Here is a 24,694-nt window from a genome sequence, read left to right as displayed (position 1 = left end):
GAAGGACACATGATTATCGACAGTGATCGCAACACTGCTTCTAAAGCGAGATCGCACACAACTGCCGTAACACGCGATATCAGTGAAACATCTAGATGATCGGCTGGTCCCTGGCGGCAGTCGCAACGATGGGAACGCGCGGCGAGTACCCGACTGATAACCCTCCGTGGCAGTAATGGGGAAAGATTTCTGGCGGCGAGCAGTGTTCCAGTTGAAATTGATATTTCAAGGGGGGCGGCATGTTCCGTCCGTATCATCATTCATCATCACGACCAGCACGAGATTCTACAACAGCACAATCTTACAATGAAATATAAAATAGATTACGATTACAAATTGTTAAATGACATGTAAAATTTAACTCACTACACAACCCCATTACACAAAATGCATTGAGAACCCCAATTAAACCCATACACTGATAAGTCAGAATTATCAGCACACCTCACACACAAAACCAAAACAAAAAGCGAAGAAAAGAAGCAGGTTTTTTCACTAGCCTTCTGCTAGTTTTTCCTGCCAATAAATTCAGTTTAATTTCGACTATCAAGCAGTGCGTTTGTCTTTCGTGATACTCGCCATATCCAACAGTGAACAGCAGCTCTGTTCGTGTGATTATTCGTTGTTACATCACATCTACTGATACTGTCGTCGCTGACCTTAATTGTCAGCTAATACCTCCATCTGGGACCCAACTGGGACACGGACAGCGCAGATCCGTGCGTACACCATCGGACTTCGTTGAGTGATAAAGCTAAAGGAGACTGTCGATTTCTTTCCCTGGGCAGTTAACAAAGGTATGACGGGAACGAACCTGTCGTTCAAATTAAACAATTAATTCATTCATTAGGCACTATGCTATATTTCTCCTCGGTGGAGAAAAATTTGGGTGAAAATAATTGTTCTACACTAAGAAAAAAATTGATTTAAACCACTTTTGCGTTTAAAGGGCACAAAACCTATAATTAAATTAGTTACTGGAGAAGCGTTTCGAGATCCTCCCATCAGAATCCGGCACTATTTTAGTGACAGGACTAAGCTAATGCCAGATTAACGCTAGCTCCAAAAAACGAAAACACAATTTGTGCTTCTCAGCAAACCCCAGTCCGTCAGAAAAGAAGCTCTGATTTAAGATGATGAGAATTAATGAACCGAAACTTGGTTTGGTTTAACAAGCTAATGCAATATGCACTATGTTATATTTCTCCTTGGATTCTGTTGAGAGGAACTTGAAACGCTTCTCCAATAACTAATTTAATTTTGACGTAAGTGCCCATACCACAGACTAACAGACATAACACTTGTAAAAAATTCTTCGCTCGCTTTAACGGTCATTTCAAATAACGGTCATTTCAAAAAAAAATTTAGTTGGTACTGTGGTCGCATATGCGATTATAGCGCCACTGATATATACCCAAGTATACCGGGGGTATACCACTAGTGAAAAATTGTTCCAGAGCGTGAGGAATAACCCACTTGCAAATGAGTGGTTGGGATTGTGTAAAAAGGTGGAGCTAGTGTTCTGGTGTAAAATTAGCGGAGCGATGCTGTTTTAAAGGAATTTACTCATAGTGTGACGTCCGTTCCCATACCTTGTTTATGGTTTTTGATGATAAACAACGCGTAAAAGCATAAAGCAATGATTTCATTACATCAAACTTATAGTACTTTGGTAGCAAATTTTTCAGTGAAATGAACAAGCATAAGTTTATAAAAATATATTGGGGAAGGATTCTGGGGTTATTATTTCACATAATTGCTATCGTTTAGCTCATCATTTCGATCTGTTTTCACCGTTGGATACAATAAAAAAAATCTTAAACTAGATATTGGCACTAAAAGCCGCAATAGTGCAATGCATTGGTTCACGGTCTGCGCGAATATGTGAATTGCCACACTGTTTTACAAACAAATTTATACATGCTAACATACGCAACATACAAACGCTCGAGACCTTCGCGATCATCCATACGTACCTGCGCCCATTAAAACACCTGATTAAGTGAACGTTTTAGTAGTTATGAATTTACAAATGCGGTCAAAAATGCGAAAATATAAACGCTCTTTTCCATGTAATCATGAAATCTTCACGTTTTCGCGGGTGACATTTCTCGTCTCGTCCGCAATTGTAATGAGTGATTCTGGCAGGGAAGCCTTTCGAGAACCAAACTGTACAACTCAAGTTGAATCACACTCGAAAAACAATTATTCAAGCTTGTTTTTTATTTTAAATATAAAGGTTTTCACCGCTGAATGTCTTTTGATGTACAATAATCTTTTGGAATAAATTGAAAAATCATATTCAATCGTAACAAAACACGAAAACCTAGGAAATAAATTCTCGTGTTGAAAGCTTTCATGCGCATTTTCTGTTTTTTTTTTTTCTAATTTTTGAATTTTTTATCTTTGAAGCTTTGGATTCTTAGATGTTTTGAATAACTGGATTGGATCTTAGGATCTTTCGATTTTCAGATCTTTGTAATAAATAACTATAGACCTGTGTGTTGGAAGTATTCGATTTACTGCTTGCGGAATATCAGTTTTCTATTGTTTGTTGACATTGGTGGTCGTGTATTTTCGAGTTTTGAATGATTTAGAATGTTTTATTCTCATTGAGCAAAAGTCACCCTTAGAGAGGTATAGCTACACATTACACACAACCACCAAAATAACTGTAACCAAAGACCAAATATAACTCGTAAGCATTTGGTTTCGTGGTTGGAACCCTCCACCCCCTACCCACCCGCTACCAGCACACTGTTATTCGAGTACCAAATTTTCTTCCGGCTAATTCTGATGCAAATGTAATTACAGTTTAAACTTTATCGCACCATCGGAATCTAGACTACACAACCCGCTTAGTAGGTCATACCCAAATTACTATCTTTCCCCCTGAGACCCCCGCCTAACCTGAAGGAAACTCCTCATTCTACCCTTCCAGAATGCACATTACATCGAACGCTTCAATGATTTTTTAACGGTATAAGTGAAAAGCTACTAGTTACCGACCCTCGTTCTCTCTCTCGCCCTCTCCCAATCTGTCTCTCCGCTCGCCAAAAAACCTGTCAGCAAGTTTTCCCATCATACAACACACATGAAGGCACCCTCACAGCGAAAGAAAAAAGCATCGGAAATGACATTATTTTTCAAACTTGAAAGGATAGCTAGCAAACAGTCCCACCAAGACGTCAAAATATGTAGAGTGCGGACCGTCAAACAACTGGCAGTATTAACAGGCGACAGTGAGCGAGTGTGTGCGCGTGAATGGGTGTGGGTTGGGAAAACTTTCCGACCGAAACCGGAGCAGGATACCGGCTGAGAACACCTGAATGTATCGTTTCGTTTGTCGGGAAAGCGAATTTTCTCTCACTTTACCGTGCCATCGCCTATACTGGGTGTGGGTTATCGAGTGCAGTTGGGAGAATGAGTGAACCAGGCAGAGAGTGAGCGGGAAATGGGAGAAACAAGCCGGGGTGATGAAAATGAGTTATGAGTTGGGTTCAGCGAAGAGAGAGTGAGTAACGAGGATCGCCTTACGATGACGGTTGTTGGTTTTTTGCTTTGTACTTACTGCAATCGAGTCATGAGGATGCGCTGGATCATGGTGTGTGGATGCACTTTTAACTGAGAGCGCCCTTCCCCGCTCTGGGAGCTCGGTCTGTTTGCAAACGTCTGCTATAAACGGTGCGAGAGTATGAAGGTTGAAAAGGAAAAAGAGCGAAACGGAGCGAGAATGCAAATGTGTTGTAAACTCTGCGCTTTTGTGGGGGCGATCGTTCGCTGACGGATGGCTTTTCAGTGAGTTTGAAGCTTTCGTCGTGAACGGACGTTTTCCTCCTTGAGAGCGTAGGGTTGTAGTCTTGCGAGAGTGAGCGGACGTTGTTAGGTGTTGTTAGGAAACTCTCGCTGTCAGTAGTTGTCGGTTGTCGGGAAATTCGTCAATCCTGATCCACGCGCGTGTGGTGAGGAAAAAACAGTTTTTTTTTCGAAACGCGCGATTGATAGTTTTAATTCGCGTATCGGTGTGCTGTTTTTTTGCGTTAGTTTTGTGTTGTTGTTTTGTGACCCATTCACCGCTTGACGTAGGTGGAAGAGCTATACAGTGTGTGCAAATAATATGCCTCGGTAACTCAATTGATGGTGTGTTTCGACCCGAAAGGTGTCTGAATTTGGATAGAGGAAAATCGCGGTGTCGATTTTTCATAGCTCGTTTTTTTTCCCTGCTACTACTACGGAGGTCCTTGACAGGAGTATAACCACTGTGTGTGTTGGTGGCGACCGAGAATGGAAATAGTTTTTTTGTGTGTTATTTTTTTCGTGGAATAGTATGGTGGCATCAACAGCGGTAGTGCGCTCTATCGTTTATTTCGGTGGAGTTTTACGTGGAACACGTGTCTGTCGGCGGCGGGTGCACAACATAGAAAGGATATGCGGTCTTTTTTTCATTCCGTTGTCTGGGTGGAAGTAACCTTAACATTAAAGTAAATAGTCAGCCTCGTAAATATTTTCCGAGTTTTCTTTCTGGCGAACCATTTTTCAATTCCTAAAGCAGTGCAGCCTGGATGGTTGAATCGCTGAACGGTGGTTCCCATACAAAATAGAAGAACACTTTTATACCTGAAACGGTAATGGTGGAGACGGGAGACGAAAGGGGCCCAAATGCTTGGTTCGGTGCAAAATTTCTGCATAATTATTGCTTCTCGCTTCCCTGGCAACTCGAGCAGTTGCAGTAATAAAGCCGGAAAATAATACATATTAAAGTTTATTTATCTTCCGTTTTTCTGTTGCGCTGCACTTCTATTCGCATTACTCTTGGAATTTTTATCTGCTTTTATTTTAATTTATATTTCTTTTGCATATTTTGAATAAGTGCACAATCGCACAGAGATATGAAAAGAAGAAGAACCATTGGCAATGGGTTTAATGAATTTTAAATTAAAATGTATATCAATTTTATTACTCCGTGCAGCCTAACTCCGTGTTTTTGATAATGAGGAAAGCTTTTGGTGGAAGAAATTGATCGCCTCGGATGTCAGGGGCATTGAGTGTGTGATAAAGAAAGTGGCAAGTTTGCTGAAGTTGATCGAGGAATTACCGGCTACGGCAGTGGTGCACTTATTTATGCTCCATCATCAACAAGTTGTGCATGTTGCGTGAGTTAGTTGTGCTTCGGGAGTTCGGTGGTCAGAGAAAGAAATAAGGAAAGATTAATTATTGTTGATTGTGAGTTCTCGAATAAAAGGGTCTGGGTGTAAATATCGTGTTGGGTTAAATAAAAACAACTTAATTTATTAAATGAGTTGTGTGTTTGACATGATATCGTGAAATCTGTAATTGAAAGTTCGAGGAAATTGCATTGATGCACACGACATGACTCACGGGTTCGTCAAGCAACCCCGGCTAGTACCTTCTAATCTGCCTGATAAGTGCTGATTGCGATCGGTAGTTTTCTCATGTCTGAAAACAATAATCTTAATAAACCTTTTATTCTTCAAACGTTTTTCAATCTCAATTACTTTGAAAGATGGGACCGAAAATGTTATTTAATATCTCAAAGTTTATGTTATCCGATGATATGAGTGAAGAACGGTGTTGTGCTGGTCCCGTTTACAAGCTATCTCTTGATGTTACTTGTTGAACCCTGATGATGAAAATCAAAAACTTGTGAATTAGTTATGGAATTTTCGTTTCGACTTCGTCTCATCAGAATCCAAAATTAACTTAGTGACAGAACTAAGCTAGCGCCGGATTGACACTAGCTTCAAAAAAACGAAAACACTATTTGTGTTTCTGAGTGAACCCCTACTCCTGCGTTATATCACGCAAGAAACGGAGTTCTGATTAAGCTGATGAGAATTAATGAAGTCGAAACATTTGGTGGAACCATGTGATATCTAAGCTCATTAATTGTGATTAATATGATATAAGTGACAAATTGATTGAAAGCAAATACTATACTACATAAGTCGTATTAAGCGCTCAAGTAGAAGATTTTCTGTGATTAGTTAATTTGCTATTGCTTTTGAGGAAGATATGAGTATTACAGTGTTGTAGACAAATTTCTAATTCATTCGTTAGTTTTTTTAAACTAAATTCAAACAAATCTATAGATCAGGTTCAGTTTGAATTATTGCTGATTTTTTTTGAAGTCGTGATTTATCAATGTTCTTTTTTCACGGTGTCTCTGGTAGAAAATATTAAAACAAAAAAAATAGTATCGCCAAAATACTCACTAATCGAAAGCTCCTCTTTCATCTGAGCATAACTTTGAAATGTTCTATCGGGGGGTCTAGAACATTTATTATTTTTTTTCAACATTTTGATGAATTCTTGAGATAATTTTTCAATGAGTAGCTCAAAACATACATCTCCCTTTTAGGAGGTTAACACACTGTCAGAAGAACGGACTTGTGACGTTAATGAAATGCTTCGAAGACACCATTTAGCTATCTTCGCATTGGTGTTAAGGGGTGTTGAAATTTGCAAAACAAATCATTTCCTTCAATTTATTTTTCTTCGGAATATATTTTTGCTCGGGGTTTCTTTGCAACTAATTTTATATTCAAAATTCTATCATTGTTCTATGGTTTCTTTGAATAATTTTGGCTCAATTTGATTTGTTTTACTTTTTAGTTTCCTTGAAAATTACGAGTTTAAACACGATCGACAGTCTCTCCCTTTAAAAACACATAGCAGCAGTGGTCCACATTTTAGCGGAAAATTATATTTTCCGCAAAATCATTTCATACTATCTGATTTGCAGAGGGCGAGAAAATGTTTGAAAGCAGTAGGGTGTTTTTAGGGATTGTTTATTGGTTCAAAGTAGCAATTATATTATAGCAAATATGGGAAAATTGAAATTTTTAAGTGCACTTTATCAAGTATTTTGATTTGAATAGTCATCGAAACAAAGGATCTAAATACATCAAATAAAGGTAAAATGTTCTGAGGAATCCAAAAATGATATAATTTTGAGCAAGAAAAGTGTCGGAAAAGAATCCCGAGCAAAAAATTCTATTATCATAAAATATAATTTTGCGGATTGAATTCTAAAAAGTTATTCTAACAGGTTTAAACCCTATGTTGGTCCAAAAACTCAATTATGTAAAATAAATAAATTAAAAAAGAATTAATTTAAATATTTTCACAACTTGGTAGATGCGAAAAAATGTAACGTTTTCTATATGGTAGCATTTTTAAGGCTACATAAAGTAATATTTAGTGCATTGATCGCAAATCCAAAAAGAAAGTATTCAAAATTTCAGCCAATTTCAGAAGATTTATCTACAAAAACAGTTTTTAATATCACTTACCAAGGAAGATGGAAACAGATAGTAGTAAATAGGAAGCAGATATTAGGCCAATGTACTTATAGTAAGTGTACTAACGAACACTGTAATCAGTAAAATAGATACACATCAAAATGACGTTTGTGAAAAATGCTCTAAATTTAAGTATTAAACAATACATACACATGACTAATTGAATTCAAAGAACGCAAATAAATCATAAACTAAGAAATTATTATACTGATCTGATACTAATTATTCATCAATTTTCAAAAAAAAAGTTAGTTTCATTTATTGACATATAAACGAGTAATGAAGTGTCCATATGTGCATAAACATAGATATTTATTTTTTAATATTAAAAAAAGTTCTAGAACCTTAGGAAAAACAATTCAAAATTTGTCTCGTTTAAAATAGAGGCAAGTTTCCGGATAGTGAGCACATCAGTGATATTTATTTGTTTGTGGTAATATTGTTCTGCCAGAGACAAAAAAATGCCCCGAGTAAAAATATTATTCAAATTTTAAATTTAAATAAGCCCGAAATTGCCTAAATATCGGACATTGGTGTCTTCGGAGGAATTCATTAACGTAACAAGCCCCTCCTTCTGATACTGTATGTCCAAAGATACATCCCCCTAAAAGTGATATATCTTCTGAGAGCTTTTCATTGAAACGCAATCTTCAAAAATAATCATCAAAATGTTAAAAAACAAATTATTGTTCTAAACCCCCGATAGAACATTTCAAATTTAGTCTCAGATGAAAGAGGAGTATCTAAGCATTCAATTAGTGAATATTTCAGCGATACTGAGTTTTTTTTGTCTAAGTTTTGTTCTACCAGAGACACCGTGTTTTTATTACAATAAAGCGCAGTTCCGACGAATTTGGAAAATTTAAATGCTGTGATTCACATGGAAATCGTTGCACTTTGTAGCAGTCCGACACATTTCGGGCATAATGGAATGTAGCCATATCAGGCCAAAACAATATGGGACCTTCATGAGACTTCAGTAAAAGGAATCGCTTCTGATGGCAATCCACCTGATAGATTTGTGTGTTAATAGTACCGAAAGTGATTAAAGGTACGCTCTTTTGGCTATATTTTCAAATTGCTTGCCATGTTAGTTTTTTTTGCAATTTTCGACGTTTATTATTTCAAATGTACAGGGCTTAGAAAGAGCAAAGCGATTTTCCTATCTCAACCACTCACGAAAAATCGTCTTGATGTAGATCTGATCGTTCATAAAAAAGAAACATGCTATTTGGTGCAAAGCTGCCTTGCGTTTTGCATAGTTTTACTTGTTTTCTGAACAAAACAAATACTTAGATTGGTTATCTTTTTCGTCTCAAAGTTCGAGTCGATAAGTTATCGCTAGGGTTGTAGTACCGGTAAAAGCGGTACCAAAAATCCTGCGAATAGCGTCCTACTATTGATATCAACCCTCTGCTGCCCAACTCCGCCTTTTGGTGTGTTACGGGAAAATCTCTATAGAATATTCAAAACACGATTGTATGTTGTCACCACTATGTAAACCCCTTCACAACATTGCCACCAATCATTCAAATACATTGTCTGCATTTTGAAATCACTATTTTGTATATGGCAGTGTAATTTAGTTTTTATCTTTTTTAAGAAAATAAAAAAATATTTTTAAGTTTGCTAATTTGTAATACTCTTCTTTAGTGGGGAAATTGTGTGTATGGAGACCCGCCTTAGAACGAGTGAAATAATAAACCTATTAACGATGAACGGATTTGTTCTTGAATGACAAGATAAGATTTATCACGCCGATTCAATCTCTTACCGGTCAGGTATTAAGATCAATAGCTCAAACACAGGCTGGGTTGGTAAAGCACAATACTAAATGTTTTAAAAAAGCAGCGAAAGCGAAATTTTTCATGATTGGGTATCGAGTTCTTGAGATATTCATGATAGGATATCGAGTGATTTGCATGCAGATAAAAAACGGCTCCTTTCAAAGTTTTTTATCTCCATTTTACAGTAATTTTCTTTCTATATTTGAAATATTCTACTTTTAGAAAATATTTCGAAATATGCAAAAAATCGATTTTTCCAAGAAATAAAACGTATATCCTCTTAATACCTAAATACGTACCACTAGCATAATTATTGTGTTTTGTGGATTTCTAAAAAGCGACGCTCTGATTGATTCCTATTATACAATGTGTGCTGACTAGACTGCCCAGAAAAACAATGAATTTATGAAAACTCAATCGAACCACCCCTGAGTCGATTCCTAGTCCCACCAGGAGTACTTGCACCAAATTTGAATCAAATCAAACAAGTCTAGCTACCGGGTCAACGTGCCTGGAGTGTGTATGGAATTTTTCGAAAATTTACATGGAGAAAACTCACTAGCTCACATTTTCGTCGCTAGGTGGCACTGTAAACATCGTATTATCACTGTAGGTGATAATAAGAAAGATTATTCAATTGTCTACACATTTCGGGCATAATGGAATGTAGCCATATCAGGCCAAAACAATATGGGACCTTCATGAGACTTCAGCAAAAGGAATCGCTTCTGATGGCAATCCACCTGATAGATTTATGTGTTAATAGTACCGAAAGTGATTAAAGGTACGCTCTTTTGGCTATATTTTCAAATTGCTTGCCATGTTAGTTTTTTTTTGCAATTTTCAACGTTTATTATTTTAAATGTACAGGGCTTAGAAAGAGCAAAGCGATGTTCCTATCCCAACCACTCACGAAAAATCGTCTTGATGTAGATCTGATCGTTCATAAAAAAGAAACATGCTATTTGGTGTAAAGCTGCCTTGCGTTTTGCATATTTTTACTTATTTTCTGAACAAAACATATACTTAGATTGGTCATCTTTTTGGCCTCAAAGTTCGAGTCGATAAGTTATCGCTGTACCGAAAATCCTGCAAATAGCGTCCTACTATTGATATTAACCCTCTGCTGCCCAACTCCGCCTTTTGGTGGGTTACGGGAAAATTTCTATAGAATATTCAAAACACGATTATATGTTGTCACCACTATGAAAACCCCTTCACAACATTGCCACCAATCATTCAAATACATTGTCTGCATTTTGAAATCACTATTTTGTACATGGCAGCGTAATTTAGTTAAAAAATATTTATATTTTTTATCTTTTTTAACCCTTTTATGCCCAACTTTTTTCCATGCATGCAGGGTTTCAAAAATATTTTTCCTTGAAAACAGTGGAGTCAAGAAACACGAGAAGTCTTTTTTCATAAAGATAGGTGCTTCCCTCGCAGTGCTGGAAGCTGCTCAATTTTTATCTTCCAATGCTCAATACAATTCTCCTGGAATATTTACAATATTCCAATTGCGTGGAAAATGTAGCCAAAGATAGTCTAAATTGATAAGTTTTATCAATTTTTAATAATATTGAAACATAACGAAGATATATGAAAAATTCATTTTCCGTAGGCAACGTAAGCTGTTCCTGGCAGTACTGCTCCATCGGAATCTAATCAGACTAATTGCAATAACTTCAGTTCTAGAGCTGGTCCTTGGAACTATTAATACTCAAATGAAAGGCAATAGTCACATTTATTAGCCTTACTTGTTTTATGAGCAAATTTTGCCTTAATCAAAAGTTATAGCTGTTTAAAAACGTTGTTGTCCACAAACAACATGGGCATGAATGGGTTAAGAAAATAAAAAAAATATTTTTAAGTTGCTAATTTGTAATACTCCTCTGTAGTTGGGAAAATCTGTTGCGAACGATGTGGAAATAAAAATAATTGGCAATAAACTATTGACTCGTCAAATGGCAGTGTTGGGCATTTTTGAGGATTAAATCAAAAATTCATAGCTTTCGTGAGCTGGCAATATATTTTTCGGTTTTCTCACTACCAAAAAAAATTTACAAATTTGGGTAGCAGAGGGTTAATGAGGGTAATAAAACCGGTGTTTTCTGTCTTATAGAAATATTCTAATATTTAATGGTTCTAAACTTTAAACATAGTAGCCCAGTTCAAAATATTGGTCAGAACAGAAATTTACCCTTTAATTACTCCTGTAAAACTGGACGAAATGTGTTAATTGTTGCACTTTTGAGTCGAACATAATTATAACTACCCTGCATTTATGGCAGCATAGGAGTTTTTTGTCATGTTTTTTTTGTTCCCCTACGGCTCCTTAAAATTGCCATATTAAAAATAGATAAAATGCGGTACCAAGGATTAATTCGGAAATAAAAAATTCATTTCATATGGGTCTGTGACTTATCCTTTTCCAAAATGGTGGACAATGTCTATTTAAAAAAATCACCTTGAGGTGCATCAAAAAATGCTGACGGTTTGAAATTTACGAAAACAATCTCCTGCGATTTTGATTATAAGTTTGTTAAACTATCTAATCTTTGTAATTTAACAAAAATTACAAACAAAAGGAGATTGATTTAACGGTTCTTGAGATATTCGTGATAGGGTATCGAGTTCTTGAGATATTCATGATTGGATATCGAGTGATTTGCATGCAGATAAAAAACGGCTCCTTTCAAAGTTTTTTATATATCCATTTTACAGTAATTTTCTTTCTATATTTGAAATATTCTACTTTTAGAAAAGATTTCGAAATATGCAAAAAAACGATTTTTCCAAGAAATAAAACGTATGTCCTCTTAATACCTAAATACGTACCACTAGCATAATTATTGTGTTTTGTGGATTTCTAAAAAGCGACGCTCTGATTGATTTCTATTATTCAATGTGTGCTGCCTAGACTGCTCAGAAAAACAATGAATTTATGAAAACTCAATCGAACCACCCCTGAGTCGATTCCTAGTCCCACCAGGAGTACTTGCACCAAAATTGAATCAAATCGAACAAGTCTAGCAATCGGGTCAACGTGCCTGAAGTTCGTATGGAATTTTTCGACAATTTACATGGAGAACTCACTAGCTAGCTCACATTTTCGTCGCTAGGTGGCACTGTAAACATCATATTATCACTGTAGGTGATAATAAGAAAGATTATTCAATTGTCTACAACTTTGTCAAAGACTGATAGTCAATCCGGTTTTGTTAAAAGAATTTATTAAACGCGTTGGTGCGGTAGCTAGACTTGTTCGATTGGCTTCAAATTTGGTACAAGTACTCCTAGTGGGACTAGGAATCAACTCAGGGATGGGTCGATAGGGGTCATTTTTTCCCTGTCACTCTAGCACTGACATAATTAATTCTGTTAAATTGTTATTTATAAAAGAACGAACACCGGCCTAATAAGCCATCGTTTGATATATTCTACTTTTAGAAAATGCCAAAAATCTTTAATATATTGAAATATACAAAAATCGTGTTCTTCAAGAAAGAAAACTTACGCCCCCTTTATTTAAAAATATGTGCAACTAGCATGAGTTTCAGATATATCTCGACAAACATGTCAAATGGTCCTAACTGCAAATGAGAGCCTCTCTTTGTTTACTTTCTCTTTCGATTATTACAGCGTCATCTTAAAACTTTTCAGTATTGTTTCAGGATATATCGAAAAACTCTGATTTCGACTAGTTTATTCTGCTAAGAGTTGAGTAACAAACGTATAAATTGCCGAGTTATTAGCAAAAGAGAAAGTAAACAAAGAGAAACAGTCATTTGCACTTAGGACCATTTGACATGTGTGGCTAGATATTGTATAATGTTTTGTTTTGAGTTTTTAAAAGCGACGCTCTGATTGATTCCCATCATACGTTGTGTGCTGAAATAATTAGTTCTGTTCAACCTTTATCTATGAAAGAACGAACACCGGCTAAGTTGTTATCTATTTTGGTCTTGGCAGTTGCATGAATCGCTCTGAAATACGCTGCATGATCAATTGTTGGCGAACCTTGGTGTTCAAAGGAGTTGAGCAGCGAAGGTAACTATATACCGTGGAGTGAATTATTAAACTGATTTGAGTTCGTTAGGTAGTAGATGCTAGAAATCCACTAGGCTTTTACTGACATTCTTGCTTTTATTTACTGTAAAAATGGGATTTCTTGTACCTACGAAGTGGAAGAAAGTTTCGTCACTAGGAAGTAATTGATTCCAAAAACTTCCTATATCTCGACTTCAACAAAGATGTCGCATTAGGAAGAAAACAGTAATGCAAGCGAAGCGACACGATCAATATGCTTTTTGGTCAAATTAAATGCTAGCCGCCCAACAATTGAGCAAAATATAGGATGTTACGATCGATAATTAGTCGAACAGGAATGGGCGTAGCGTATTGGTAAATCAATTGCCTTGTACGCAGCGCACCTGGGTTCAAGTCCCGACCCCGCACATAGGGTTAGAAATTTTTCCTAAGAGATTTTTCTAACCCGAAGAGGTGAATCACCTTAAGGTTAAAACCTCTATAATCGAAATAAAAAAAATAGTCGAACAAGAATGTTTGGTTAAACTTTTTATTAAACAATCAAATGATGCATCTTTTGTGAATTCAATTGATACAGAATAAAGGAAAAATATTCATTCAATCTTCCTTTTTTAGCGAATTGGAATTGCTGGGCTTTTCGCTTGTTTTTGGAGCTAGTGTCGATCCGGTTTTGTCACTAAGTTAGTGTCGGATTCTGATGAGACGAAATCCAAACTCCATAACTTATTGAAAATAGCCTGCCGCACGAAAATCTCTGTCATCGTTCCTGTTCCAGTCGACGTACAATATTCCTGTCCAGGAAGCTGTTCAAAGTCTTCCTTGGCGCAGGTTTTGCCATCCTGTGCCACGTAATCGAACTTAGTCGGCATTTTCATGTACAGCTTTTGCGATCGTTCTCTGACCGACTTGTTTTGCTTATCGCCAAGATATGGAGTCGCCCCTTTCTTGTAAGTCGACAGTCCGACCAGTTTTTTAAGCTCGAGGCACGGTTTAAACGGCACTCCCAGCTTACTTGTGGTATAGGTTAAGTCCCGGTATTAGGGGGGGGGGGGGGGAGGAGGCTTCTCCTCAAAAGGCCTCCATAGTTGAAACAGTTCGCTCTGCAGTCTGGATTAGGGTCCATTCATAGATTATGTAACACAAAAATTGCCCAAAATTGATTCAGCCCTCCCCCCATGAAACAAATTGTCTCAAATTTCTTTATCCCTCCTCTCCTAGTGCGTAACAAATTCATTAAACAATTTATTATCTTCAGTAAAAACCTGTTACGTAACGTTCTGGCTTACTCCTCCTCCCCCCCCATATGTCACATTTTGTCGTACACCCCCTCCCCTAAAAGTGTTACGTAATTAATGAATGCTCCCTTAGCAACCGTTTGTGGCTTAGCATAAGACGACTGTGTACCGGTCTTTGTTTTTGTTGGAGACGAACCACTGTGACCAGTATTTAGATCTATTGTGGTATGTACCGGTCTTGGTTGTAGTAGGTGGGGTTTTTTAGCAGCTTCTGTGCATCCTTGGTGTTTCGACTGATCGCAGAATTGGTAAGTGGGGATCTACCCTGGGTGCGTAATCAACGCTTTGTGATTATAAGAAAAAAACTATGGATTGAGTTTCCTTAGCTCAGATAGGAGGGGACAGGTGTTGTCCGATACATTCAACCCTCACGAATACCGTTGCAAAGCGCCGGCAAGAAGTTCGTTAAAGCGTCACTTCTGCATACTTTGACATGACGCTAGTATAAGTACGCCGTGTCAGGCCATGTAACCTTACTTCAATAGTGTCATCGTCGTTCGGATTTTGTATAAAACGTAATAACGTTCTTCGAAGCCAATTTTCTGCTTGGGTAATAGTTTTGAACGTATTAAAAGTCGAATGGCGTATGTGATGAAATTGCACTGTGCTAATTTATGCTTCAGATTTAACTTCTGTAGTTCTATTTCCCGACTAGATGGTCTCATGGGACGCATCAAACCGTGTTGGATAAACAAATAAAAGAAAATGATGCATTTAATGCACATTTTAAAAAGAATCGGAAGTGTTTAACAAATGGATTTTTTTTTTCGAAACGTTTTTATTTTTATTGTTTTTATATTGAATAACGGTCCCACCCTTTAACGGTCAGCATCCCTTTACCGCGAGTCTTAGTAATGCGGTACTTAGGTCCTCAATATTTGTAATTCCGGAAAAAAAGGAGATTATTTTTGAATGATATAAAAGCTCTAAAGTGGAGTGAAAGCGTTCAAAATAAGAATTTTATTTGTTAACTCCTATCCACGTAGCACCTAGTCTGGTCAAGGAAAAAGGCTTTCGAAATGCAAAGTTTTTTTTGTAAATTTGTCATTTATGTCTTGCACTATGACATCTCATTTTGTTGCGCTTGATTTTTGGCCCTCGTACTCGGCAAAATAAAGAGATTTTCGCGACTTTTTAAGTGCTTAGTTGGTATTACACAAACCAGCTTCCGATTTTCCGTTTCGGTTTCGTCTCCTCAGAATCTAGCTCTTGACTATGGCACCAGATTAATGCTAGTCCAGAATAAGAATCAATATTTGTGAACACACTAAACGATTTCTAATTTGCGGTGTCCCGCAAGAAAAGAAGTTATGTTTGCTGATAAGACATATTGAACAAACCAATGCGTAGCAATATGCTAAATTCTTTCCAAAATAGAGAAAATTGCGGGGCTGTGGTTGTTGCCTTAAAACGTCCGATTTTTAACGAAGCCCTTTTAAAGTAATAATAAATTATGCAAGTAGCGAGGACTTTGAAAAATTAACTTTTCTGATTGCAAATGTTAAGTTTTTGAACATGAAAAGGAATTTATTTTATCCAAACTTTCCTTTCCTTTACCAGTTATTTTAGTAGGAAAGTTCTCTTGATAAAATACAATCGGCTTGATAACGCGCTCACGCTGAAAATAATTAACGACTCCTGTACTATATTTCTCCGGAGTGAAGAAACATTTAAGAAAAACTATTTTTCTCCAACATGAAGTTTTTTTTACATCAGATTTGCGCGTAAATGGCACAAAACTTATAACTAAATTAATTATGAAGATGCGTTTCGAGCTCTCATCAGAATCCAGACACTAACTTGGTGACAGGACTAAGCTAGCGCCGGATTGACACTAACTCTAAAAACGAAAACACTATGTGTGTCTGAGCAAACTCGTAGTCAAGCGTGATGTCCCGCTAGAACAGCAGTTCATTATAAGCTGTAACATTTGGTTCGGTTTAGCTAGTCAATGCAAGATGCATTATGCATGAAAAATACTGAATTTTGATGTGTTTACCTCCTTATCTTTGAGGCCTAAGGAACTTCTAGAATCAAAGCGTTCATTTCTTACTGCCCATCATTTGTCAGCAGAATTCGAGCGGATTACGCACAGTTTATCTCTACATCTTCGCTCTGTGGCGAATTGGTTCTGTCCTGTCATCATTTGTTATCGATTTCAGATCCGTTCAATTAATTTTCTAGCGGTCTACTGCAGCAGCAAAGCTTATTTGCAACTCTCCTAACGTAACATATCCCCGCTGAAGGCTCCTCTTCCATTCATCAGCAAATGACCACTACTTGAAGCGATTTTTGTTCCTGTTCGGTGCAAAACGAATGGTAACCGAGTCGGTGTTCGTTCTTTTATAGATAAAAATCAGTAACAAACCGAATAAAGGTGAATTATACTATCGGGTTTACGAACAGAATTTGATTGAATAACAAAGCGAGTAAATATAATTTAAATTTTATTAGAAAAAAATAATTATTTTTATTTTTAAAATTTATTAGTATTAGTAAATCAACTAAGCTTTCGGTTGACCGAATTCGAATTGCCGACCCTTCGTTTAACTCCTGCAATCAGGTTCTGTATAATTTTTGTCCATCGCTGAACGTCAGTTTGCCTCAACCCATTCCCAGCGCGTGATGCCATATGGCATCACCAGACATGACTTGGGTTATTTTATCGCAATAGCTTGCTAGAATATATTCGAACTGGTTCTTGTGCTTCATAAACAGATTTTTGTTTGCCTCTCGCGTGGAATGGGTTGAATTGCTTCTTGTTTCTAAAAGCTTTTATGGTCGTCTACTGATAACACTTTACAATGGTCCAAAATTTCTCAATGGACGGAGCTATGACATGTAGGGAGGGTTCTAGTCCCTGGGTACCTGCACCTGCAATATAATATACCACTCCAGGGCATATTTCACGTAATTTCTGGTTTTCAAATTCGGCAAAGCAGCACGGTAGACACTCCTTTAGGTAGACCTCCCCGTTTACCGTCCCGGTAGTCACCAACGGCGCACTCCGTTTGCCACATGAGCAGATCGCTTGCCAAATCATGTATTTATTGGCAAACTTTGAAAGTTTCTGCTTTCTTACTTCCTGTGGCACATCAAAATTGTGATGGGCGGTGAAGAACAGTAGCCTCGGAAGCCGCCATGATTAGATAATGAGGCTTTGTCAGCATCTGAGTGTACAGTTTCCAGGCCCGTGACTTTGACGTTCGTCACGATTTTTTCTTCTGTTCAATACTTTTCGAAAAACTGACAGCGATAAATGTGGGGGGACACCCATTTTGTTTGTTGTTGACTCGTCAACATATCATGAAATATACCTTTAATTTAACTATTATCGAAACATTCGAAACTCCCTCTAAGCAAAATCGTGTTAATTCAGGAAAGGCATCAGACTTTTTTTTCAGACACTGGTTTACATAAATTACATGGTTGAAGGTCCCTATTTTAATGAATACGTCGCTTTTCAAGCTACAGCTACAGATAGCCTGATTTTTCTTAGTGAATTTTAAAGCGGTTCATGCGAAATGAATTGAGGTTAGTATCCTATCATATAGCATTCCGCCAAATGCCATGCAGCCCGAAGACGTTCAGCCAGCTGGAATAGGTTGCATGGCATTTGATAAAAGGGATCATTTGGTTAAATGACATTCGATCAAATTAGAAATTAGGTCGTATGCATGGCTATGATCAACTAGGTGGTTGATAACACTGTTATTTTTCTCTACCCAAATCAGCCTAAATGCTATGTGTTCATGATGATGATGATGATGATGAGACTGTTGCTTCATAAGAGTTTCTAACCCAGAGGAAGATTGATTTTTAGCAAAGTGTGGGATTCATCCTACTCAATCTTTCAGAATTCGCTACATGTAGTTACAATAGGGCATTGCAAAAAATTTTTTTTTTAAATTCTCAAAGGCCCCCCTCTCATATTGTGACAAATGTCAAAGTAAGCTCAGATGCCAAATTTCACATCATTTGGACAATTCTAGACCCCCGCCCACATCGCTTGAAATTTTTGAAATTGATACTATGGGAAAAAATGGAGGAAAAAATATATTAAATGTTATAGTAGCACTCAGAAAATTACATACCTCTTTTTGAAGGAAATAACCTTAGTATTTGAATGGAGATATTTCTGTTTATCGAAAAATACGGGAAAGTGGGATAATGGGTCATTTTGTCCCCAAAAACCCCCATTTTTAATATTTTTTCTGCTCCGTGATGCAATTCATACATATTTTGCAGTTTTTCTAATGTGAAAAAATCTCTGGGATAAATCGGAGCCTTTTTGACCTTTGTCTGAATACGAGAAGCTGGGGTTATAGAGCCTTTTGTTATTCATATTAAATTTGATCATTTTCTCGTTCATATATCTCTGGCCTTCTTTTATCAATTTTCATAAAATGTATCTTGTTGAACGTAAAAAATTCTTAGGAATAAATCAAAAATAGATTCACTACCGGTAAAATTCAGAAACATAAAAAATTTTGACATTAACTCTACAAATCACATTTTTTCATTTTTTGTCCTAATACCTCAACTTCCCCTATATTACCAGGAATGAAACTATTTTCATGTGATTTCTAAGAATATTTCACACTAAAAGTAGTAAATTAAATAATAATTTATTGTTAAATGGAGTTGATATGAGCGATATAATGATAAAAATGTGAAATCGAGACTAAATGTCAGAAAATTTGATGTTTATGAATTTTACCGGTACCGAATCTATTTTTATTTTGTTCCTAAGATTTTTCCACGTTCAACAAGGTACAGTTCATTAAAATTGAATGAAAAATAATAGAGATATATGCAATAGAAAATGATAAAATTAAATATGAATGACAAAAGGCCCTATAACCCCAACTTCCCGTATTCGGACAAAGGTCAAAAAGTTACCGTTCGATTTCTGAGATTTTCTCACATTAGAAAAAACTGCAAAATATGTATGAGTTGCATCACGGAGCAGAAAAAATATTGAAAACAGTTAATTTTGGGGATAAAATGGCCGAATACCCCACTTTCCCGTATTTTTCGAGAAACAAAAATATTTCCATTCAAATATTTATTTCCTTTAAAAAAAGTATGAATTGTAATTTTCTGAGTGCTATTTTAAAAGTTATAGTATTTAATATATTTTTCCTCCTTTTTTTGTGAAATCGAGACTAAATGTCAGAAAATTTGATGTCTATGAATTTTACCGGTAACGAATCTATTTTTATATTGTTCTTAAGATTTTTCCACGTTCAACAAGGTACAGTTCATCAAAATTGAATGAAAAATAATAGAGATATATGCAATAGAAAATGATAAAATTTAATATGAATGACAAAAGGCCCTATAACCCCAACTTCCCGTATTCGGACAAAGGTCAAAAAGTTACCGTTCGATTTCTGAGATTTTCTCACATTAGAAAAACTGCAAAATATGTATGAGTTGCATCACGGAGCAGAAAAAATATTGAAAATAGTGGATTTTGGGGATAAAATGGCCGAATACCCCACTTCCCGTATTTTTCGAGAAACAAAAATATCTCCCTTCAAATATTTATTTCCTTTAAAAAAAGTATGAATTGTAATTTTCTGAGTGCTATTTTAAAAGTTATAGCATTTAATATATTTTTCCTCCATTTTTTCCTACAGTATCAATTTTAAAAATTTCAAGCGAGGTGGGCGGGGGTCTAGAATTGTCCAAATGATGTGAAATTTGACATCTGAGCTTACTTTGACATTTGTCACAACATGAGAGAATTAAAAAAAAACTTTTTTTTGCAATGCCAATGGTATTTTCTACTTGTTGTGAAAACGATAGGCGCTCCTTGGGATCATTACTACTGACGTATGTCTAATATCCTAACTCAATATTCCGGGTATTTGTTCTGTTGATAGCATAAACAGTAGATACGTCCTTATTGACAATATTTTTACATGACGTGTATTTTTAAAGATTTTTAAAGTGCTTCCCACTCATAATCCGCAGTACTGCAAATGCCAATCACATTGTTTCCTACAGCTCAGATATCAGTTTGAGAGACTTTAAATCGATGCTCAATGCAGAAAAGCGTCCAACATTTGAACCCGTTTGAAGGATAGATGTGCTAGATTTAACTCTTTGCTCCGACAGTATTACACAACAGTGCGCTAATTATCTTATGTTCAAGAGTTCGAATCTTTGTTATCTGACCTAAATATCGTTCAGTCAAATGATTTTCGGTCATATTATAAAAAGTTGAAGGACTGGAGCGCATTTGCGTTTTCTGATTATTGATTCATACTTTTTAAGTATGAACAAATCCAATGCTTGTCAAAATCGTAGGTTTTGATTCTTGAATTTGCAGTGTCTTAAAATTGCTTTGTTTAACAAGATTTAAACGTTTCCTTGGAAGCCAACACCATCTTGTAGAATAGCGTGCCAACCCACTCAATTGCATCAATTCACCGAAATTCATATTCCCACTTACATCGCAATCGCAAAATGGCAGATCTTTTCCACCACATTTTTCTCCTCTATTGCCATTACCCGGCCACCGAATCCTCCATTCCGACGTCTTCACGTCTGCGTCTGGATCCGAAGTACTGTCACTCCAAGGCTACAGGTCGCAATTAAGCAGCATAATTAAAACAATATCATTTGCGAAAAGAGCTGCCATTCTATTTAGCATTTTTCCGGCGCGTTCTCCATCCCTTCCACGACCACCCCCCGCCATCTCCTTCACACAATAATTCCATTCCTTTGGAGCATTATCGTCGGGCTTCACGGGCCAATGGATCTCGTAGCTTCGTTTAGCACCGAAAAGGAGCTTAAGCGGGTGGGCAGCAGAATTCCAATAAAATCCCATTACGCCTGCATTGCTCCCACATATATACATACACACACACAGTTTGGATCATCACTCTGGGCCGGGCGAGTCAAAAGGAACGCGCGAAACCGGTAGCAAAGTGTTAAATTTGAATTCAAATCTCAAATTCTTATCAGAGGTCCGAGTGTCGGGACGTACGAAAAACGACTGCAATAATCTAAACGAGCTTCTGGAACGAGAATGAGAGCAGACAGACAGTGGTGAAAAAAGCAACAACAAAAAAAAAACAAACGCTTGTAAAAGAAAAATGTTTCACCGGCGGCGGCGGCGAGCTGGCGGCTCGGGCAAGTGAGTGTGTATGTGCGCGACGCGAGTGAGCAGGACGGTTTTCCCTCTCGCACCCTGACACACAGAGATGCAAAAAAGTGCAGTGTAATGCAACTTTACATCCTATGAACTGCTGGTGGGAAAATAAGTGTGACTGTGGGTGTGGTTGGTGGAACGAGAGGAGTGTGAAGAGTCAGTGATTGAATTCCTCCAGAGCAGCGGCGCGGCAGTTGCCGCTAGTTGCACACATGGAACATCCTATCGAACACTCGTACAAAGAACACACAGTCATACATATATGCAAAAGTGACGAAGTGAAGCATTGAGATTTTACTGCCTTTTGGAGAACCATTTAACGATCGCCATTCGGTGCATCGCGATGAATGTAACAGGGAGGGAGGGATTGGCGAACGAGGGCCGCAAAGTCGCGCGTCAATCGAACTTGGTCTATAGGAGGTTGTGTTGACGGCGGCAGCGACGGACACAAAGTGTGGGTACTTGCATTTAGGGCCGAAGGAGAACGGGCAGAAAATGAACGATCCGAGAAATCGAAATTGTCAATTTCATGCATATCGACTCTGTAATTGCAACTCGGGTAGTACACTTACACAAGTGCGGTCGATTGTTTTGGAATGAGGAACCTGAGCGGAAAAAAATGTGACCGTTCCAACAAAAGCCCCAATGCACCGATGAAACTAGGTTCGAACCCGAGCTTAATTTCAACTCGAACAAAGTTACTCTTGTGTTATCGTTGAGGAAATCCGGGACCCCTTCCATTTTCCCATCCCTGAGTGGAATAGAAACAACATATCCGAAATGTAGCAGCTGAAAAGTGATTGTGACATGTGCCTTTGTGCAAACTTGAACACAAGTCAAAGTTTAAAGTGAAAAGTATCTCTTCGCTGGCTGCTATTCTGTAGTGGAGGAAACTCTCCCTGCAGCGTCGACGGAGCGGTGAAAAAGACACAGTTTTGTATCAGTCAGTGGCTGGATATAAACTGTGCTTGCTTGTTATGTGTTGTTGTGTTGTGTTGAAAGGATTAATTTTTCAAGAACCGGACAACCGTCGGTATTCCGCCTGGCTGTTTCGCTGGTCGATCGTTTGCTGCCTGGACTTTTGTTGGGAGGAAGAGGGGAAATCCTTCAGCTGTTGTTTCAGTTTCAGTTGAGGCTCCAAAAACGAGGCGCACTGTACCGGGTAGAAGCCGAAGCAGTGGCAGCAGCTGTCTTTCTTCACATCTGTGAATATGGGTTCTGGCATATAGCTACCTTGCCTAAGTGTACATTGAATGGATGGGTAAAAGTTCTGTTATTTTTTTTTTTGAATTTCGGAAGTTCCTCCACGGCTGATATAGATGTCCTTGGCGGCTGACAAGGAAAGCTGCAGCAAAGAAATAACTTTTTTACGAAATTACTTTTTCTGCAAGTTCTAATTGCTAAATGTCAGAATGCTTATCAGCATCAGGCTGTGCCCGCTGGTCGCTGGATGAAGTTTAATTGGGATCCTGAGGTCGTTCGTTTTGACGATGGCTGAAATGTAGAATGTTTTGCAGCTGGTTGGTTGAATGGCACGAGGATGGAAGCAAGAACAAGCGACTCTGTTTGCTTTGGGTGTCCGCTTTGATCGGCCGTCGGCAAAACTAATATACCGTGGCATGATATCGGTACTGCAGGGTATTGCAATTGCATCATTATTTACTTCCATGATTGATGGCGCTCTTCATTTTTATCGTTTCACCTGATTGCCTATTGCTGGCTCCAAAAATTATATTCCTGATCTGTGTTTTAAGCGAATAGCAAATATTTTCCAAAAATCATGTAAACCGTCAAATAAGTAAGATCTACGGTGTCTTTCAAGATCCCTACTGAAACTAGTACGGCTAGTAAACAATTATCATAACACCGTCGACAACGAAATTATCCACTAAAAAGGACAAAGTGACAAACTTGACACATCAACGCAGCCGGTTGCGCTCATAAATAGTGTGTAGTTCGAAAACAGACCTGCCAAGTGTAAACTGAAGAAATTGAACCCTTGAATATTTAGAACTTCTTCCTTCCCACTCTTTTCTTCCGGCATTCCTTTCATCGGCTGGCAAAAGGTGACGAAAAGGCGGAGCAGGGTCGACAGTATTAAACAAAGTTACGCTTGCCTGCCTGACCAGCATCATCATCATCATCATCAGCGTCGTCGTCTTAATAGTCTTAGCATAATTTAAATTTTTGCCTTTTGTAAAGGAAATTCTTCCGAACATGCCGAAAGGAAACAGAACATGCCGAAAGGAAGAGAACCATTTGATATGGTTCATTGCGAGGGGCTTTGGAATTAAAGTAAAAATAAATATGCACCAATTGTCTACTCTGGCTTTTGGAAAAAAGATTCTCCCAAAGTTCAATGTAATGCAGTAACTGAGATTCTTAGTTTGTCGGTAGGCTTAACAGTGGATTCACAACTCAGCGTACTGTTAAGTATCGAAATTTTTTGTGATTCCACACAAAAAAAATATTTCCAAAATAAATAAATAAATAAATGAATAAAGTGCCATGAATTCTGGAACATTCACGTTTTTCCGTTACGAAAACAGGACCATAAACAAAAATCATGTGTTTTATAATTATGTTCAATTTCCATTCAGTAACGCGTACATAACACTTTTATTAGTGGAGCTATTTGTTTTTGTTTTATGAACTTCATTCACAGCTGTCCCCTTGCCATTCCCAAATCAATTTTCTGTACGTGAATTAGTTCACAATTTTATGAACATTGTTCATAAAACCAAAAGTTGACTTCTCATTTTATTCATACATTTAGAAAGTTTATGCAGAATCTGACTATACGTCGTGAACTAATTCATGATTTATTACATGTTGAATATGATCTGGTTTTCGTGGTTGTGAAATAGTTCACAAAATCAATATTTTTCCGTGAAGTATTTCTCGAAGTATTATTCATGAACCCTTTTAATCATCGTGAACTAGTTCATGTTTACTAATATATTAGACACGATTAATATCCGTGCTCGTGACACAGTTTACAAAATTATAAAATATTATTCCTGAATATTTGAACTGATTTCTAGCATAATAGTAACGACTGACCATTCGTGC

General features: G+C 37.3%; 1 protein-coding gene across 9 annotated transcripts in view; it reads left to right on the top strand.

The window, feature by feature from the left end:
- LOC131685098 (aryl hydrocarbon receptor nuclear translocator homolog) overlaps positions 1 to 24,694 on the top strand; it is a 567,322-nt gene that overhangs the window by 96,379 nt on the left and 446,249 nt on the right. For 3 of the 9 annotated variants that reach the window (XM_058968542.1, XM_058968536.1, XM_058968537.1), the window contains exon 1: positions 3,793 to 4,140. The exons of 2 other annotated variants lie outside the window; for them this stretch is intronic. The gene's annotated coding sequence lies outside the window, so the exon portion shown is untranslated. Of the gene's footprint in view, positions 1 to 3,792; positions 4,141 to 24,694 lie in introns of those variants that run through there. 4 more of the 9 variants (XM_058968543.1, XM_058968540.1, XM_058968539.1 and 1 more) reach the window with 3 other exon arrangements.

This window comes from Topomyia yanbarensis, chromosome 2 (genome assembly GCF_030247195.1).
Source record: "Topomyia yanbarensis strain Yona2022 chromosome 2, ASM3024719v1, whole genome shotgun sequence".
Taxonomy (NCBI): Eukaryota; Metazoa; Arthropoda; class Insecta; order Diptera; family Culicidae; genus Topomyia; species Topomyia yanbarensis.
Note: the sequence above shows the minus strand (reverse complement) of the source record. Positions and strands in the feature narration are given on the sequence as shown.